The sequence below is a fragment of the Apium graveolens genome, chromosome 3, assembly GCF_009905375.1.
Source record: "Apium graveolens cultivar Ventura chromosome 3, ASM990537v1, whole genome shotgun sequence".
NCBI classification, from domain to species: domain Eukaryota; kingdom Viridiplantae; phylum Streptophyta; class Magnoliopsida; order Apiales; family Apiaceae; genus Apium; species Apium graveolens.
Genome location: NC_133649.1, coordinates 155,782,294 through 155,791,939, shown reverse-complemented (window position 1 = coordinate 155,791,939; position 9,646 = coordinate 155,782,294).

The following is a 9,646-nucleotide window of genomic DNA, read 5'->3' as shown; positions in this document are numbered from 1 at the left end:
TGGTCGAAATCGGAGTTTTCCGATTGGGTTGCCGGATTTGGTGTTGAGTTCGTCGGAGAAGACGAAGTAGAGATGGTCTGTCGTTGTTGATGTGTGTAGTGTGTTTCTGGGGCTGAGTCGAGTTGTTTGGGTATCGAAAATCGAGCTGAAATAGACCAGTTAGGGCCGTGTTTTGACTCGCCGGATTTCGCGAAAACTCACCGGAGTTCCGCCGGAATCTGGTAATTTCCCAGAAACTGGTGAACGTCCGGTAGGGTTCTTCGTGAATCCGGCCACGTTCTGGGGAAGACTGTTGTTCAATCTGTTTTCTCCCAAAGCTGTAGTAGGAGATGTTTTTCTTCCTTTGTCTTTAAAAAATTTAATCAAAAATCATTTTCTATTTCCTGAAAACATTTATTTCATTTTCAAAAATCAATTACTTACAATTTTAAATTCTAAAAATTAATTTCTTAATTGTTTTAAATTCCAAAAATTATTTATTTTATTATTTTCAAAAATTCAATTTGATTTAATTATTTATAATTTATTTAGTTAATTATTTATGAGTTTAATTAATTGATTAATCCATTAAATCAATTAATTTTATTTTTAAATAGTTAAATAACTATAAATTATTTGTAATTAATTCAAATAAATCCTAAAAATTATTTTTAAACTTTTAAAAATTATATTTTGGTATTTAAAAGTCAATTAATATTATTATTAATTGATTTAATTCTATTTAATTCCTATTTTATTTATAATAATTAAACCGTTCGTCCGTTTAATACGAAACGAACGCGTATAGACTCAGCAAAATACTACGCTTTTAATAAAAAATACTTTTGAGACCTAATTTATTTTGTATTACAATGTCATTTGATTTGTTAATCCTTTTGAGTCAGTATCTGATCGGTAAACACTATTATTGACATGATTTTAATTCTGAACGTATCGGAACCTATATTTTGACAACCTGACTTATGTGTTACATGAAATATGTGATTACGTGATATATAAATGACATGATTACGTGTTATGTGATATGCATGCTATCTGTTTTTAGTTTTAAAATGCCATGATTAGGTATAAACGATCGGGTAGATGTCAAGACGTATAGTTACATCGATTGAGTTTGGTTCTGTCAGTTAAGATAATCCTTTTGTTTATAGAATTGAGTAGCAAGGAGTGCCGTCAAGTGTTAGACGGAGATAGTAGCCAGCAACTATAAGCAGAGTTATAGTAAGAGGTTATTGAGCATACCATGCAAGTACCCCTAACTTCACTTATCGTTCAAGTGACGTTTATTTCGAATCATATTATGCCAGTATTTATATCTTCACTTATCATTCAAGTGATATTGACTCTGAATTTTATTCTTTCAATTTCTCTACTATTCTAAGTTCAGAGTAGTTAAATGTTTTACATTTCGCTACAAATTACTTTATACAGTGAAGCTTTGAATTGAGAATAGCGAATAACTAATTATTCTGGTTATTTCGCCATTGTTTGTTGAGATAACCCTGGACCATGAGAAATGGGGAGTTATGTGGTTAAGGATGTCATTTGATTTGACTCCTTTGACGGAAAATTGTTTTTTTATGGGTTGGATGGTTGCGTAAGAGGCCGTGGCGGCGGTCTAGCGTGAGCTATGTGTTATACAGGATATAACACCTTGCTAGGCCGATATGTGCCTTAGGTACCTTTTGTTTAGTTGGATATGCTTCGGCATACCGGTGTTGCACCACGGCTGATCACCGGTGGCAACACACCGTCGTTCGAGGATTCCAATCCCAAAATAAAATATATATGCAAATGTTGTTTATTATCAAATATATATATCAGTTTTTGATACTATTCAGGTATTGTGGTTTGGTTTTGTTCATCAGATATATTGTTGTTGTTGTTTTAAATCATAAGCCATATACTGCTTGCTGAGCATTTCTTTCACTCATACTTGTTTCATATCCTGATTCTTTCAGCTAGGCCATAGCAAACTTGAGTTCCAGGTATGACCAGCAGTGGTGTGCTTGTAGATAGTTTGGTGTGTTTTCCAGGTAGATAGTTTGGGACGCTTAGCTAGTCTAGAGGTTTGTAATAAAATTTGAATAAATGGTAAAACTAATTAGACTTATGGTTTCTAATAACATTTGGCTTCTATTAGTGTCTGTTTCATACTATAACCTGTGATCGATCCAGTTGCATGCAAGGGGTCATATTTATTATATTATTCCGCTGTGATTATTTTATTATGGTTTATTGGCTAGTGACCCCCAAATCTAGACCCCGGGTTTGGAGGGCGTCACAAGTTGGTATCAGAGCTACATGTTATGGTCACTGAAACAAGCTTAGGATTGTCATAGGAGAGTCATATGAAGATCACATAAGATAGGCGCGTGTAGTTTAGCTCTTATAGGGTTATAGTTAAGTTGTTCTGGTTTCCTGTTTTGTATTTAGCTCTTGGCTTTTATACCATTGCTTTACTATTTTGTTGGTTTTGAGGATGGTAAGAAGTGATGAAAGAGGTTGGAAGGTTGTGTTGCAACCCTATCTACTATTTGTTGTTGTATTTAAGATTTTGAGGAAGGGTTTAAATGGTTTGGATAATTCTTCATCCATTTTCTTTGTGTTATTATTCTCGAGATAATAAGCAGGATTATGTGATAATCATGTCACTTGTGTTAATATGGTAGCAAGTTTATGATATTTTGAGAAGAGATAATGCTTGAGAATTTTGATATGCTAAAGAATTGCTACATATTTGACACAATGCTTGACAGATTATTATATATGTTGTTTGTTTTCTTACTAGAATAATGGCACCAAAAAGGAGGAATAATTTAGGAGAGGATCATACCAAGAGCTGTACGAATCCAGCGATTGTCTAGATGTTGGGACTGATGCAGCAACAGATGTTACATCTTACACAGCAGTAACAGCAGCAGCAACAGCACCACCTGCAGTGATTTTTAAGCAGCTTCAAGCTGTGAAGCCACCTGAGTTTGAGGGAAGTGCTGATCCCGTGGAAGCCAATGCATGGTTCAAGGAGATGGAAAAGGCTTTTGAATTAGTCAGAGCAGGAACTAAATAGAAGACCAAGTTTGTAAGCTACTTTCGGAAGGGCGAGGCGAACTATTGGTAAGAATCCATGGGAGCATTGGAAGAAGGTGAGTTTATAACTTGGGAAAGGTTTACAGAGCTGTTCCCGGAACAAAATGGAGATCAAATTCTTGAACTTGAACCAGGGAGATCTTACTGTCGCTGAGTATGAAGCTAAATTTACTGAATTGGCAAGGTTTGTGCCAGATCAGGTTGATACAGATGAAAAGAAAGCAAGAAGGTTTGAATAGGGATTGAAATTTTGGATTCAGAATAGGGTGGCCATGTTTGAATTGACTTCTTATGTGGCAGTGGTTCAGAAAGCGATGGTGATTGAAAGTAAGAGTGACATGTCTCAGAAAGGAAAGGATGGGAAGAAAAGGAAAATAGAAACCTTAGGAAGAGGCCATCAACAAGGTAACTTCTAGGGCCATTTTAATAAAAGGCCAGAGTTTCAGGATAATAAGAGTGTGGGATTCAAGAAACCACAACCAGGGAATGGGAACCATTTTCAGAATTCAAATCAGCAGAGGCCTAATCGTCCACCAGCGTCAGATTGTAAGTTCTGTGGTAGAAGTCACTTTGGGATTTGTAAGGCTAATGTTTTATGTTACAAGTGCAATCAGAACGGGACACTATGAAAATGAGTGTCGAAGTCAGACTATAGCTCAGAAATCAGGGACATTGTGCTTTAAATAGTGGAAAGATGGGGCATATTGCTAGGGACTGCCAGACAACTGAACCAGCAACTAATGTGGCAAAGATTGAAGGACCACCCGCAAAGGATCAGCCAAAGGCCATGACACTCAACATGACTATGAAGGATGTTGTTCAGAGTTCAAACGTGGTTGCAGGTACGCTTCCAGTCAACTCCGTAGATGCTAAAGTTTTATTTGATTCTGGAGCTACAAGGTTATTTATTTCTCAAAGTTTTGTCGATAAGCTGCATTGCGAAGTTGAATCGTCAAAACAAGCGTTAATGATAGAATTAACTAATAAGAACCAAGTTTTTGTCGACCTAGTGTGCCCGAGATGTGATATTGAGATATCGTGACATCATTTTTATGCCAACTTGATACCTTTTAAGTTGGGAGAATTTGATGTTATTTTAGGAATGAATTGGTTGTCAGAGAATAACGCTCAGATCGATTATAAGAATATGAAAGTGAGACTTCAGACATTGGATAACAAGAAGAAGGTAATATTTTGAGGAAATAAGCAGGAGAAGAAGTTTTTAACGATAGTTCAAGCGAAGAAGTTATTAGTGTCAGAATTGCGAGGCGTATTTGGCCTATGTGATAGACACCAGCAAGGAAGTTCCAGTACTCGAAGCAATTCCAGTTGTTAATGAGTTTCCAGATATCTTTCCAAATGATCTACCAGGATTACCTCCCGACAGAGAAATTGAGTTTGCAATTGACTTAGCATAGAACATAACCAATTTCTAAAGCTCCGTACCGGATGACACGAGTAGAGATGAAAGAGTTAACAACTCAGATGCAAGATCTTTTGGATAAAGGAGTAATAAGACCCAGTATATCCCCGTAGGGCGCACCAGTTTTGTTTGTCAAGAAGAAGGACGTGAGTATGCGACTGTGTATTGACTACCGAGAACTGAATAAGCCGACCATTAAGAACAAGTATCCGTTGCCAAGGATCGATGATTTATTTGACCAATTGAGGGGTGCTGTATGGTTTTCTAAGATTGATTTAAGATCCGGATATCATCAACTGAAGATCAAGCCAGAAGATATTCCGAAGACCGCATTCAGAACCAGATATGGACATTATGAGTTTCTAGTGATGGCATTCGGATTAACCAATGCACCAGCAACTTTCATGGATTTGATGAATCGAGTATTCAAAAAGTATTTGGATAAATTCGTGATCGTGTTCATAGACGACATTCTGATCTATTCCAAAACAAAACAGGAGCGTGCAGAGCACTTGAGGATAGTTCTGGAGATACTGCGACATGAGAAATTATACGCAAAGTTTTCCAAATGTGAATTTTGGTTAAAAGAAGTACGATTTCTTGGACACGTGATTAGCAATAAAGGAGTGGAAGTAGATCCGACAAAGATTGAAGCCATAATCAACTGGGAGAGACCAAAGACACCAACGAAAGTACAAAGTTTCATGGGATTGGAAGGTTACTACAGAAGGTTCGTGCAAGATTTTACGAAGATAACTACACCGTTGACAAAGCTCACCAGGAAGAACCAGAAGTTCGAATGGGATGAAATGTGCGAAGAAAGTTTCCAAAAATTAAATAATAGATTAGTATCGTCACCAGTGCTAGTCTTTCCTAGATGATCAAGGAAATTTTATGATCTACAGTGACGCATCGTACAAAGGATTGGGATGTGTTTTGATGCAACACGACAAGGTGATAGCCTACGCTTCAAGAAAGCTGAAACCACATGAAGAGAATGGAAGTGTTATGGAATGGGTAAGTAAGTAGTTACACTTGCCAGCGAGTCAAAGCGGAACATCAAAGGCCCAATGGACTGTTACAACCTATTGGACATTCCAGAATGGAAGTGGGAGCATATTGCGATGGATTTGGTAGTAGGATTACCGAGGACCAAGTCAAATCATGATGCCATTTGGGTTATTATTGACAGATTGACGAAATCAGCGCATTTTCTTCCTATCAATGAAAGGTTTTTATTGGATAAATTGGTTCAGTTATATTTGAAGGAAATTATGGTTCGACATGAAGTTCCAGTATCCATAGTTTCAGACAGAGATCCTCGATTTAATTCAAGATTTTGGAGAAGTTTTCAAGATTATCTTGGAACGAAACTGAATATGAGTAGTGCGTATCATCCACAGACATATGGTCAAAGTGAAAGGACATTCATACTATTGAAGACATGGTAAGGGTATGTGCTGCTAGATTTTGAAGGGAGTTGGGACGAACATTTGCCATTAGTTGAATTCTCCTACAACTAACAGTTATCATTCCAGTATTGGAATGCCGCCTTACGAATCTTTGTACAGGAGAAGATGTAGATCTTTAATATATTGGGAATAAGTTGGTGAGAGAAAGATTTTGGGTCAAGAATTGATCTAGCAGACGAAAGAGAAAATAGAACTCATTCGAAAAAGATTAGTAGCAGCTCAAGATCGTCAATGCAAATATGCTGATCCTGCCAGAAAGGATATGGAATTTGAAGTTGGTGAAGCAGTGCTATTGAAGGTTTCACCTTGGAAAGGTTTATCAAGATTTGGGAAGAAAGGAAAGCTGAGCCCGCGCTATATTGGCCCTTTTGAGATTTTGAGGCATGTAGGAAAGGTTGCTTACGAGTTGGCGTTAACACCTCACATGCAGCATATTCATAATGTTCCACGTATCAATGTCGAAGCGTTATTTTCCTGATTCAAATCATGTGATAGAATATGAGCCAATCGAGATTCAGCCAGATTTATCTTTTGTAGAGCGACCAGTGCAGATTTTAGATAAGAAAGAAAAAGTGCTTAGGACTAAGTCTGTGTCTTTAGTGCGAGTCTTGTGGAGGAATCCCAAGGTTGAAGAGTCGACCTGGGAGTTGGAAAGCAAAATGCGGTCCAAGTATCCTCACTTATTTTCCTAGGCTGATTCTGAGGACAGAATCCTGTTAAGGGGGAAGGATGTAATATCCGGGAAAATTATAGTGAATATTTTGTGTTAAATAAATAAACATTATGTGGTTATATAAGTTAAAATATTTATTGTTATGATATTACGTATTTTAAAATGCTATTTGTGTTTCCGTGCGAACCAGAAATTTTTTCGATTGATTAATATGTGTTAAAACTGCAATTATATGAATCGATCTGTAATTTAGACTCGTATTTAATTGTGTCTTTATCGAGGTACCTGTTTTATCTCATTTATATGCATCTGAATGTATTTTGTGCATATTCGGGTTTTCTGTTAATTTAAGTATCGTTTTGTTTTTCAAAAATAAGCAGACCGGGACCCCACCGGGACGTCAAACCCCACAAAATCTGTGTTTTTATTTTTATAAAAAAATTTCGTATTTCAAATACCCAGTACTTCTGCATTTTTGAATTATTCGCAATTTTGGGGAATTTTAACTTTAATTTTATATTTTATCGTTTTTAAAATTATCCCATGAAATTATTATTTTTGGATCTAATTATTATAATTAGGGGATAAAAACACCCTTAATTTATTTTGGGATATAATTTCTGTAAAAATATAAGTACCAGCCAATCATTTATTTTATTCATTTTTTTATAAAAATTTCAGAAAATTCATAAAACCAAGAACAGGTTTTGGGGGTAAAAATCTTTGTAACAACTTCAATCACGGTTTTTGATCGATCTGATAAACCAAATCAGAAGTTCTCGTAGTCAAAAATCATCCTCTCGACGAGAGCTTTCTATTGGTATCAACATCTTAATCTGAGGTGCTTTATTTTTGAAAATCGAATTTTGGGTATTTTTGTTCTTGAGAATTCAGTTTTTGAATTTTAAGTGATTGTTTGATATTTTTGTTAATTGATTAATGTTCTTGAGATCCTAAGGATCGATTTGGTATATGATTTCGTTAATTTTGATTAAGATATGGTTATAACCGAGTTTTGGGTTTGATATGAATTTCAAATCGATTTTCCTACTTGTTCTTGAATGTGAGATAATGATTAATGATATGGTTAGTTTACGAATTATCATAGATTTGTTTTGATGCTTGTGGTGTTGTTTCTGGGTGCGATTTGGTCAAAATCGGAGTTTCTGATTGGGTTGCCGGATTTGGTGTTGAGTTCGTCGGAGAAGACGAAGTAGAGATGGTCTGTCGTTGTTGATGTGTGTACTATGTGTCTGGAGCTGAGTCAAGTTGTTTTGGTATCGAAATCGAGCGAAACAGAGCAATTAAGGTCGTGTTTCGACTCGCCGGATTTCGCGAAAACTCACCGGAGTTCCACCGGAATCTGGGAATTTCCTAAAAACCGGTGAACGTCCGGTATGGTTCTTCTTGAATCCGGCCACATTCTTGGGAAAACTGCTGTTCAGTCTGTTTTCTCCCAAAGCTGTAGTAGGAGATGTGTTTCTGCCTTTTTCTTTTAAAAATTTAATCAAAAATCATTTTCTATTTCCTAAAATCATTTATTTCATTTTCAAAAATCAATTACTTATAATTTTAAATTCTAGAAATTATTTTAAATTCCAAAAATTATTTATTTTATTATATTCAAAAATTCAATTTGATTTAATTATTTATAATTTATTTTAGTTAATTATTTATGAGTTTAATTAATTGATTAATCCATTTAATTAATTAATTTTATTTATAAATAGTTAAATAAATATAAATTATTTATAATTAATTCAAATAAATCCTAAAAATTATTTTTAAACTTTTCAAAATTATATTTTGGTATTTAAAAGTCAATTAATATTATTATTAATTGATTTAATTCTATTTAATTCTTATTTTATTTGTAATAATTAAACCGTTCGTCCGTTTAATACTGAAACGAACGCGTACAAACTCAGATAAATACTACGCTTTCAATAAAAAAATACGTTTGAGACCTAATTTCTTTTGTATTGCAATATCATTTGATTTGTTAAACTTTTTGAGTCAGTATCTGATCAATAAACACTATTATTGACCTGATTTTAATTCTGAACGTACTGAAACCTATATTTTGACAACCTGACTTATGTGTTACATGAAATATGTGATTACAGTGATATATAAATGACATAATTACGTGATATGCAAGCTATATGTTTACAGTTTTAAAATGCCATGATTAGTTATAAACGATCGGGTAGATGTCAAGACGTATAGTTACTGTAACGTCTGAGAAATTTACATATATATTATATCATATTTATAATAAATTATGTGTGTTAATGTGTCATTTATGTGGAATTAACTGTCAACCCCTAATTTCTATGTGTTATGTGCATTCTGTGTCGTCCTGGTATTTTTAAGATATTTTTCAAATATTTTATTTTTCATTTACAGCTTGCATTTCAAAAGTTTTACGACCCGAATCATGATTTTAAAGCAGATATTTCAAATAAAACAACGGGCCTCATTTTTCATCAAATGGCTTTTACCATCGCATTATTCTGAACATCTAGGCATTTTATAAATTTTCTCGTTTTGCGAAAAATGACTTTTCCGGGCCCCATTGTGTATTAAAACCCCCACAAAAATCACATTTTTATTTTTATAAAATTTTAGGACTTTTATTTATACCATTTCTTTGTATTTTTGCATTATTCACAATTTTTGGGAAATTTTGGCATATATTTTACATATGAAATATTTATAAATTAAATTTTAATACTCAAAAATTATAAAATTAGGGGCCTATTAATTTTAAAAAGTGTAGAATTAGGGCCTTAATTTTATTTAGGAGTATTAATTTTACTATTATAAATAGCCTAATTTTTATTTAATTATAATTAATTAAATAATTAAAATTCTGAAAATTCACAAAATTCTCTGAAACCGGGTCGGGAAGAACCAAGTCGGGTCGAAGAATCAATCGGTGATTTCGAGCAGATTACAGCACCAAATCAAGTGATTCGAGTATCC